The 11,648-nt window shown below is 39.4% G+C and overlaps 1 long non-coding RNA gene across 1 annotated transcript; it reads right to left on the bottom strand.

Moving 5' to 3' along the window:
- Positions 1–7,889: 7,889 nt before the first annotated feature.
- Positions 7,890–10,087, bottom strand: LOC117243887. The gene is made up of 3 exons (XR_004495870.1): positions 9,965–10,087; positions 9,104–9,230; positions 7,890–8,329 (listed from the first exon to the last, which is right to left on the bottom strand). It is a non-coding gene; the product is annotated as an uncharacterized LOC117243887 (long non-coding RNA).
- Between the last annotated feature and the right edge of the window lie 1,561 nt (positions 10,088–11,648).

Consider the following 11,648-nt stretch of genomic DNA (forward strand, 5'->3'; position numbering starts at 1 on the left):
TGAGGAGGCTCAGAGAGGACCTTATCGCTTTGTACAACAACCTAAAAGACAGCTGTAGCAAGGAGAGTGTCAGTCTCTTCTCTCAGGTAACAAGTGACAGAACAAGAGGAAATGGCTTCAATTTGTAACAGAGGAGGTTCAGATTAGAAATTAAGGAAAATTTCTTCATTTAAAGGATTGTTAAGGATAGGAACAAGCTTCCTAGGAAAATAGTAAAATCATAATTGGTGGAAGTAGTCAAAAAAATGTGTAGATGTGGCATGTGGGGGTATAGTTTAGAGTTGAATAAGAAGGGTTCCATGATTCTATATGAAGGAAAGATATTTATCTATCCTGGAGATTGCTAGAAATTCTCCAGGAAACTGTAGACTGATATAAAATCTTCCTGCACTGGAAGTAGTGCAATAATGTAGCATGAAAAATTTTATCATGTGTTTATCTTAGTGATGTTTTCCCACATCTGTGGCCAGAGTTAAACTAAAGGACAGGAGTAATTAAATTCTCTGGAAACAAATGAGAAATTAGAATAAAAAGGCGAGGATAAAACAGCTCAGGTGAACAGCTTCAGAGATTTGTCTTCAAAGGATTTGTCTGGGTCACCAGTTTGGAAAAATCTGTCTACCTAGATATGAAAATGGTTTTCTATTATTAAGCACAGTATGAGAAGTTATTTAACAGTTACAGAGCTTCGAGCCAGAGAAGAGAGTAAGTTACCAACCAGAATATCAATTGACAAGGGTGACTCATGCTGTAAGAGATGGGAAAAAGAGATAAAAAGAACGTTCAACAAGGAATTCTACTCAATTCATCCCAGAGATGGAGGTCAGCAGGCTATATATTGCACCAAGCCTTTCAGGATAAGAATAAATATGTAGAAAAGGCTTTTATTATTATAGTTTCATTAAATATATGCTTTCTAACACTAGATAAATGAAAATATACTATGTTGATTTTAACAAGCCTGTTTTGCACCTAGTCTCTCTAACTGCTAACCCCACCTTGCCCAGAGAACAAGGACTTTCAGACTCCATATGCATCTAAAATTGCTGCAGGCAGATATATTAGAGGATGGAGAATACCACCATCTGCCTCACCCTCAAGAAATCCAACCTAGTGTACTTGAACCAGAAGCTTCACCATGAAAAGAAATTCAGGAATAGTTAAAAGGGGTGTAATATTGGCGGTTTGCTTTGTGAATGTGACACCAAGACAGTACATGTTAAGGCGGAAAATATGTTAGACACTGCCTCTCAACATCCAGATAGAGCTCTTTCCTCCCAACATCACAAGTCTAACTCAAGGAAAAATGTGAGAAAAGTGTTTGAGGTGTGAGGCCTGAAACACACTTGCAAGTCCTATTTGTCCTAATTCATGTGCATTTGTGAGGTCACTCTTTCGTAGGTGTCTACAACACATCTCTTGTAGGCATCTTGTTGGATCAGATAGTCGATGCAAGCAGGGAAGGCTCTCGGGCTTGCCGATTTTGTTATTTTGGTGCAGGTCTAATAAAAGTCATACCTCATCCAAAAGCCTTTTCTTCTTTATGGTTAAAAGGTGTTGTTGGCCTTCCTGCTTTGTGATGATGTCATAAAGAAGCTTCACAAAGCTGTTGGAATTGGGGAATCTGCCTAGAGGGAAAACGATTCCTCGTTGAGAGATGAAAGCTGCCATTAAAGCAGGAGTATAAACCATTACAGAATGCCTGCACCTTATAAAACGAGAAGGCTATATAAAGTGGGGTGGGTATAAAGATTTTTGCTCCTTAAAGCACAGCAGTGGATTGAATTCTGCTTACTAATCCTTGTAAGACAACCATATAAACCTTTTCTTACTGAGATGAATGATGAAAACCAAATTCCTAGGAGTTTGACTCATTCATTACCCACCATGCCATGTGACTGCACATGTGTTGGAGGTATTAGCATGCTTTCACACCTGTTCTGCCATGGAGCTCAAGATGTTTGTTCTCCAGAGAGGCTTTTACAGTTACAGAAATAGATCAAAAAGCTCTGCAGCCCCAAACCTTCATGCTGCCTTCCCAACTGCCCCATTAGAGATAAAATGAGGTTTAAAAAAATAAGAAAAGTTCTCAGTGTTTGCCATGTCCACTAACAGTGAATTCCCATAAGTGGAAGAACGAGATCATCTTTCATCAGTTTCAATAACTGGATGGTAGCACTGGTCACAACACCCAGACTAGAAGGTATTGACTGTCAGGTTTCATTGCATTAGCCAGGCAGTCACTAATATGGAGCATGATGTTCATGTCTTCCAGCATCCTCACAAAAGCTTGTTTTGTTTACCCTGGTTACGTCAACCACACATTCTGAATGAGCTGTCGCTCTCTTAAATCAACAAATTATATACACACCCAATTAGAGTCAAGAAAAGAAATTTTACTGGAGGGGAAACAATAAAAAAATATGTCAGGGACAACTTCAGCATGGTTGTAGGAGTATAGCTAGCGGACAAAAGCCACACGTGAGGTAAGCAAAATGCTGAGGGCTTGGGCCTGGAGCCAGAAGAAGCCCTGCTGGATGTATCTTTTTTCAATAATGAACTCCCACCAGAGCCTACCCTCTATGAGCCTGACACATCTAAATTACGTTCAGCAACATTTAAATGCTGAAATAATAGGATAAATTCAAACCAATTAGAGAGCATATGGAATATTGCCTTCCTAATGGTATGCATAAGCATCTCCTGTCAGATTTATCAGATTAAAGACCCCAACTGCTGGCAGTGATCAGATCCACGGTGATAAACGGGCACAAGGGTATGAGCAAAGTTGCATGTGATCTTTGAGGTGGGTCTAACACAGGAGAAGGAATCTGCATTGCAGTTGGAGACTTCTCCCTTTGTTTCAAGGAAGCAGGGAAATCACACTGAATTCTTAACCCAATCAAAGGCCGTTGTTCTGCCAGGTCAGTGCCTTGGATGAAACACGTTTTTCTTTTGTCATCTGGGCATTGCTGTCCCAAGATGAACACCCCAAAGTTAATTGGTTACACCAATTAACCTTCAAATGACAGTGAAAGGTTTTCCTTTGATTCTTTCAGCACAAAATTGGAACAGTCAAAAATTTCTGAGCTTCAAGAAGAAATGTAAAAGTTAAAATCCAAGAATGGAAAAAGGTATATGAAGATCTTTTAAATATCATAAAACAGAAAACAAAGCACCAGCAATATCATCAAATCATCAGTCTAAGGCAGACATCAAGCTCAAAAAATGTTTCCCCAGCTTGCTGAAGTTTGGTAAAATTATGAGCAAATGACAAGATACTGAAAAAAAAAAAGGGGGGGATGGGTTGCCACCTTTGAGTTTGATAGTGATAGATTTAAAATAAACCATGTCAGGTGTAGAAGTCCTTTTTACACTTTGTTTGGTTCTCCAGGAATTTACTGCTATTGTTTTGTGCATGTAAAGTCAACCCGACACTTCTAAGACTCTTAAATGAGAAATTTGAGACGGTCACTTTGGAGTTTCAACCTGAAGAATTACAGTGAAGTCAGACATGTCAGTCTGTAGATGCCAAGCTGAGGATCTGGTGTCTACAACTGTTTTAGCCAGTTGAACATGCCCTGCATGTCTACAGCTTTGATTTAAGATGCACTGTGCCAAATGAAGTGCTTCCAGGTGTTCTTTGAATCTCTCCTGTTACCCACCTGCTGAGACACTCTGCAGCACACTGAGCTGCTGGCCTAGGTATGGTGTCAGCATTACCTCAGTCCCAAAGCCCATCTGGTGAAAAGGAGTACTCCAGAGAAAAGGCCCTTGTTCTCTGGAAACCCTTAGCTGGAGGAATATGCCCTCATACTCCAGTAACCCTCTGCTCATATTGGTCCAGCCCTGGGTAAGCTGAATAGCCTCCAGCAGCACAGACTGGAAAGTATTTCCAAGTTAGGCACGCAGACCTGTCAGGAAACCATGCATCCTTTCCTCAATAGTGGCATTAGCAGAGCAACTGCTAACAAATATTTAGGATCCTGGCACAGGATATGACACAAGACTATTTAACCTGCCCACAAATCACTTAAAAGCCAACCCAACTAAGAATGCAATTTCCCTGCTAATCTCATATCCTTTTATGATATATACTTCTCACCTGTGTACCTTCAACTGTCTTTGTACTTCTCATCGCTCTCAGAAAACTACAATCTCCAAAAAGCTATGCAGCACCAGGAGTTTAAGCAAATGCAGGCTGAAGACTCTAAGAGCAAAAGTTTTTTCACTTATCACACCAGATTGGGCAGGTTTTTTTCATTCCTGGTGGCATCAGATTAAATGATCTATTCAGTTTGAATATAAACACATTAACTTAACCAATTTCTGAAGATCTTATGAGTGGCAAGAGCCTGACTTTTCAATGTTTATGATCACCATTGTTCTACACTATTACTTGGGGTCAAAATGAAAATTTAAGGGTACTTAATGAAACATATTTTCCCTGCAGCCTATAAGTTTAAAAAGTGGCATTACATCTGTTTCAAGTTCTGAGAAGCAACAATACAGTGTGATTAAATCCTGGCCCATTTCAATCCCTGACTGACACAAAATCCATATTCTATTTACATATTTCATATGTCTTCCTCACTTAATCAAAGAATAAGTGTACAATCAGCCATGTAACTTTCCTTCCTGTTGTTTTGACAATACTGCACTATTTCATGCCACATCTTCTATTATCTCCATGGCCTCACTTCCACTTATAGCAAGGGGGTCTAAGTACAAAATTGACACAAAATTTCTGCAGCAGGAGAAGCCTAAAATACCACTGAACTGATGCCACCAAACTCTGTCTTTAAATATTCTTTTTCCTAATGTTAGAAGGTGATTATTAAATTCTTTGATGACTGATCACAACACAATGTAATGCAAGCAATAAAATAGTTTCTGTTCATAGCTTTAATTTCAATACCCAACAAAAAATTTTGATGAGTCAAGAAATTTTAAGCAAAGTTTATTCCTTTTGATCAAACTGTAGTGATGCTCTCATGAAAGATTATGATGTTAGAGTGACCCATCTCTTCTTCCTCAGATATTCATATGAATTCAAGATTATGTTGCTTGCATTTATTTTGTGTTTCAGTTGAAGGAACAGGACAGGGATTTCCAACCTCAAGACATAGTTATCAGACACATATGAGATAAAAAGAAAAATGTCTTTTGCAGGAAAATGAGGAGTGGGGACAGATGAAAAATGTGTAGATTCACTTAAAAGAGCAAAATTAATAATTATCACACTATTTCCTTTAATCTCTCCATGTTGAAAAGCAAACAGAGCATGTTATTTTCACACATCAGAATTTGTTTTTACTGCAACTACCAACAACAGTTGTTGATGGAAAAGGGGGCAAAACAAGGTGACTTTAAAAGCATTCCTTCCTAAAGAACCATGCAAAAGTTCCCAGGGTATTAAACTGAAAAATGGCCTGCCATAAACTCTACCTCCAGACTTGATAGTAAAATTTGATGACAGTAATACATCTGCATTCTAAAGCAGCAGAGTTCAGTCCCTTTGTTTTCACTCACTCAGAAAAAAAAAGAAAACAAAACCTGTATCTTAGCTGTGCTAGTACCTTCTGCCATGTCAAAGTGAAATTTCAGTAGATCAGGATGACTATAGCCACACAAAATCACTAACTTCTTTACATCTGTTGCCCAAATACCAAGTCAGTAAATTAAACTTATATCATTTCTTCCTTTCATTCAAATTTCATGGCCACCGTGTCACACACTGTGGAGTCTCACCAGACTCTCTTCGTATTTGCTTCAGCAAAAGCTACTGCCACAGAAATATGTTGCAAGCACACACCTCCTCAGACACTTATTTTTCTCTGAGACACATTATTCTGCCAAAAGGCAAACACAAACAATAGCTGAGCACAGCTGGATGGACATGGAGCACTGGACACATAGCCAGCCTCAGAGAGCAGAGCAGCAGATCCACATTGTCAGCATGATTGAATTGTTGTCCCTGCCCTTCAATCACTCTCTTTGCCCTGCAACCTTGCAGGAAGTAGGATGTGTGGAACCCATAGATGCACCTTTTATCAGTATGCCAGGAACTATTAGAAAGCATAAATAAAGTAGAAATAAAAAGTAAAATAAAGTATAAATAAATCTGAATTATTAGTGGGAAACAAAGCAGTCCTCAAAGTCAGAGGTTTGACCCCAGAAAACCATATCTGTGTATTTACTTTTGCATTAGCCTACTTTTTGAGCACTCGCTCGGGTTAACTCTGGTGGGAGAGGTGACAGAAGGGGGGCCAGGGTGTCACACAGCCTGTTGGATGTCTGTTCCTCCAAACCTCTGGAAACAGGGACTGTGCAAGTGCAAGCACATGCACAGAGGCACAGTTCTCTACAGAGAACTTGGGCTGACCATGCTTGAAATTCAACATGTGGCCAGCAGAGCTGAGGCGTACATCTCAGAGAAAATATGCAGAAGATCGTTTGAGAAAGCTGTGGCCCAGTGAATAAAAGAGATTTAATCATCCAGCTGCTCCCAGTTTGACTCTTCTCTCTTTTAGCTGGCTGCTACACAGTGCCCCAGGGCAGTCCTCTCCCCTGCTGTTCCAGCACCTGAGATCCATCCACACTTGCCAGGGAAAGAAGGCCCTAGAGACTTGACCCCTTCTCACACAGAAGGGACCTGGGCTACTGTGCAGGTTGCCTGCTCCACCTCCATCCCTGAGGAGGCAGGGACAGTATTTGAACCATTTTGAAAAGCTGTCACACAGTGTTGTTACATTGCAATGTGCAATCGTCAGTTTGTTCAATTCCTTCTTGATTAAATTCAGCTTCATTAAACATAAGTAATGTTTCTGTTTAGTTATAACAGCAACAATATTTCCATTCTAAGTGTCTTTCCGAATATCTTCTTCCCCTTTTAGACCTCTCTGTGACCTCAGAGGGTATTCATGTCCCATTCCATTTTTTATTTCCTTTCTCAGTCTTTTTCTTTCCATGCAGGCAGCTTCCTCCCTATGAACTTTGTTGAAGCATCTCTCTGGTTCCTGCCTTTCAGTATCTCCAGGGGTCTGATTGTGCATGCAGCCCTTGAAGCTGAATCAAACAGGCACCTTTGTCCTGAGACGATGGAAAGTTAGCGGCTTTGATTCCTGTTGCTATTGCATGCAGCGGATGAAAGTGGCAATGCTTAGACAAATCAGGCATTTTCCTGGTGATTGTATAACTCTGCTCAGGTTCCATTTTTACACAAACATGATCTTTCTCCACAGACTACCTACATCACCTAATTATCATTCCTTCAATACATTCATTTGCATTTAGCATACAGTGTGCACACCAACAGGCTACAGTGCAAATGAGAGGGAAGGGATGTAGAAATAAAAACCTACAGGTACCTGAAATAGGCAGAGGAAGCCAGAGTAAATGCAGCTTCATGTCTCCTCACCAAATTGACAGGCTGAGCACAAAGGTGTACAGGCAGCACTACCTGCCTAATTGCCCCTCAGGGATTACTGCACCCTCTCCATGCACCTTGCTCCTGTAACCTGGGCAAACCTTCACGGATACTCCATATGAGAAATGGCTGTTTTTAAACACTGGGGGCTTTAGTAAGGAAATATATTTTCAGTGAAAAGACTGCTGCCAGAGCAGGAAAGAACACTGGAGTAAATGATAAACAAAGGCATGGCAGAATACGGCGTGCTGGTTATGCAGGTATGCAGAGACTGAAGCAGGGGAGCTCTGCCCTCCTTTTCACTCATCAGCACTTCTTTCCTTTCCATCTCTCTCAGCGAATGTCCTTGAATTCTCCTTACAGGTATGTTTGTACCATGGGAGAACAAGGAAGTTTACTTTAAAGCTGTTTTAAAAGCTTTTATTTTAATGACACTTTAAGCCAACAGGGGTCCGCTTTCTGTTTTGGGTTGCGTGTATAATCTGAAGGGGATTAGTGTGGTGCTGATTTCTAGGCTAAAATTGATCAAAAAATGTTAAAGCATAATGTACCCTCTCTAATGTTTAATAATAGCTGTAGTCATTGGTACTTCTGTCATTTTAGACTTTTTATTCATTTTGGTAGCAGTATAATCATTCAGTGTTACAATTGCTCCTACGTTACCTTGGATGACTTTTGGAAAAGCAGGAGCTTTTATAACAGTATGTTGTCAGTCTCCAAAGAGAGGAACTGGAAAGACTTGAAGCAAATTTTGACCAGAGATGAGAGGGCTGCTACTCTGTACAATTTCCTTACACTGGAATTTAATACACTGGAATAATTTTGTTGCAAGCATTGAGGGTTTTATTTGTAGGTGAAATAAAGAAAATCGCTTTGTTTGGTGAACAGTTATTAGAGAATCTGCAGAGGAAGCAGAGAGAAGATATTTTTCACAAAGCCAGATCATTCCATGAGTTGGCTTACAGCACATCTCCTCAAGACTATATTAGCAAAGAGACAGAGAGAGCAATCTGGCAGGGGCTGGGGAGGGGGAAGTCTATCAACCAGTGAGTGAGTGGGTGGGAACTTCTTAAACTTAAATTGCACTTGATCAAAAAATGTCTTGCAGTTACCCCAGAGGTGAGTTTAACTGATAGAGTTGAGAAGCTAGGAAGCGCAAGTCACAATGAGGGGGAATCTAAACATTTTTTTTTAATCATGCCTGATCAAATAGCTTTAATCATTATGTTTCAGCCTGACATGATAGCAAAGAGAACAGACCTCAAATCTGAAGAGCAAGTATTTGCCATTGAAAAGTCAATTCCTCTGTCACTAGCTCTGGCAATAGTATCACTATAATTATGAGTTTAATATCTGAAATTCGTTGATTTCATATTTGCATGCATGTATGCTAACTAAAATTAATTAATTTTAATTGCATACACCAATTACAACATCAGGCTCATTTTCCAACATATTATTCCTCGCTGATTACATATCCTCTAAGATTGCTTTAATTTTTCATTTTGTGCTTTAAAGTCAAAGAATAATATGTATTTCTAATTAAGCTCACTTACATATCTCACTGCTGATTAAATCACTATTTAATATTTTATAACACAAGCCACCTTTAATTTCCCCCACTGAGAGCAAAAGCCTTGCAAACTCTTTTCTTTCTCTCTCTGTTTCACCGACCTTGCCAGTGCTGTGTCGCTACAGGCAGATTTCTTCCATCTTCACAGCAGAATGCCAATGAACCACCTTGTTGACAGACATTCATCCTTGGAGGGGGAGGCAAGCACCTTTCTGACCACAGGACCTGCTTTGAAGAGATGTGCAGCCTGCCACCATCGCTGGCAAAAAAGAAACAGGCACTCAGGAGAGATTTTTTAGCAGTGTCTTAGGGGATTGCAGGTCTTGCTGAAAGTCTCTGGAGCTGACACATTTCAAACCTTTAGGGGAACCTGGAAGTCCCCTGTTGGAGCCTACCAAAGGCTGAATACTGAAAAATGAAGAGGAAAAGGGGATTCTTCTCTCTTTCTCAACCAGCACTGTAGAATGAATCTTGCCAGTCAGTCCTAAGCCATGACTGTGTTAAATTCAAAGTCTTAACAGAAACTGGCAGAAAATATTAAGAAGTCCCAAAGTTGCTTCTATATGCCCATAGGTATTATGCAATTTGGGCTGTACTAGCTAAACAGTCTCATTTTCACCATATCATTCTTATGGTAGCAGAGAAGAAGAAGCTAAACCAGAAGGAATCCTTAACAAATTCAACATCATAGCAATCAAAGGAAGAAATTAACTCAGGCTTGACCCAAGCTTCACTGAAATTAATGGGAAATTGCTGATCATGTTGTTAGAAGTATGATTAATTCTATGCCCAATGGATACAGGTATTTATGTCAGCAGCATAGATTTAGGAAGACCTGTGCTGATTTGGGCTCTGAATGAAAACAAAACTTTCCCAGTATCTGTGCTTTTATGTAAATGCATAATGCAGTTATGCAACAGCAGCTGCCTGCTCCAGAGTTATTAAAAAAAGGTAATCCTTACCTGAAATACTTGTTAAACTATACCTCTGCAGCAGTTAACTCCTCATTGGCATCTAATTAATTGGCTAAAGACTCATTGGCCTCCTCACACCTCATTCCTGGCATGTCAGCAAAGCCATATCTCCTTCCTATGGGGAGTAAGAAGGAGAGCAGAGTCTTCAGTGTGGCTGGCCCTCTCTAAGCTTTGTGTTCTGCACTCCACTGACTACCAGAGATTTTGCTGATTCTCTACCATCTAAAACTAGTTAAGTGTGCCACTGTGATAATGTCAGGTCAGCAAAGAAAGAAAAATCAAGTTGGGATGGTACAAATTACTAAGTTTTCTTGAAACTACTGAATCAACAGGGAGAAAAATCACAACCAGAATACTCATCACACTAAGATTCTTACTGAATTAAACTAAAAAGCAGATAGTGGTGGAAATATTTGGCGGTGCCAAAACAGGAAGAAAAATAATCAAAGGGAAAAATACACTGTCGAAATCCTTAGAATATTATGTTCAGGGGAAAAGGGAAGATACTAAGAATACTTTGGACAGAATTGAGAGAAGAGGGAAACTTCTCACCCCAAAAAACCCAGGAGGAAAGAAGATACATTTTTTAAAACATCCCTGTGTATCATCTCTCAAAAGTAAAGAAGTAATTTCTATGCACTTTTCTTTTCAGAACTGGATGATTATTCAGCCTACATTCAAGGTGTACGTAAATGCTGCTGTTGTGTCCAATAGGATAGTGCAATTCTTCCAAGGGAAAAATGCTCTCTCTCTAAACTAAGACTGATGAGCCAGCAGACTTCCTCATACAATAAATATATATTAAAAAAAAAAGAAAAAAAAAACGGGGATCTGGTGTGTGAAGCTGTATTGTGGGAAATTAGCTCAAATCCCTAATATAAGTCCTTCTAAGTTTATTCAATTTGTTGTCATCTAAAAATACTGAAATTGAATCAGAAAGGAGCCTAAATTCAGGCATTAGTTGGCCTGTCACACTTTGTCACCTGTGAAATGGGGATCATATTCCTTTATTTCCTTCAGACTAAAATAATATATATTAAATATATGTGTCATCTCAAGTAAGATAGTAGAAGGGACAACACCGCATTTAAAGTAGACAGAAATAATACAACAAATCATTCAGATTTCCTTAGGATTCATTTCCTTCTAGGTATTAAGTCAGCAGATAGATAGATAGATAGATAGGTATTATATTTATATGTTTATTTTACATGCCAGAGTCAATACAATCTTCATATTTTGGCATACCTTTTTTTAAAGTATATGGCCTAATTTTGAGCCTTCTTGTTTTGATTCACCATTCATTACACCTTGCATATCGCCTAGGCCTATGTACTATCTCAGAAGACCATGTTAAATAAGATGGGTTTAATCTTTCTTTAGTTTAAAAAGTAAGCCCCTAGACACAGCTAGCTGTCCAGACTGCATATGTTGGCAATGGGAACTGATGTTCAAGATGACAATTTATCTTCTGTATCTCAGACAAACATCTTCTACTACAAATGCTCATTGAGAGGTCTCCTCCACGGACTACAGCTGGCCCAGATAGCCATTTCTTGACTACACACCTAAGGTTTCAATGCTAAAGTTAGGGAAAATGAATCCCATGCTCCTGGGAAAAGAAATTATCAAATAATCCAGAGTGCAACCTTGAGAAGACAAGGGAGGAATA

This window comes from Parus major, chromosome 2, assembly GCF_001522545.3.
Source record: "Parus major isolate Abel chromosome 2, Parus_major1.1, whole genome shotgun sequence".
Taxonomy (NCBI): Eukaryota; Metazoa; Chordata; class Aves; order Passeriformes; family Paridae; genus Parus; species Parus major.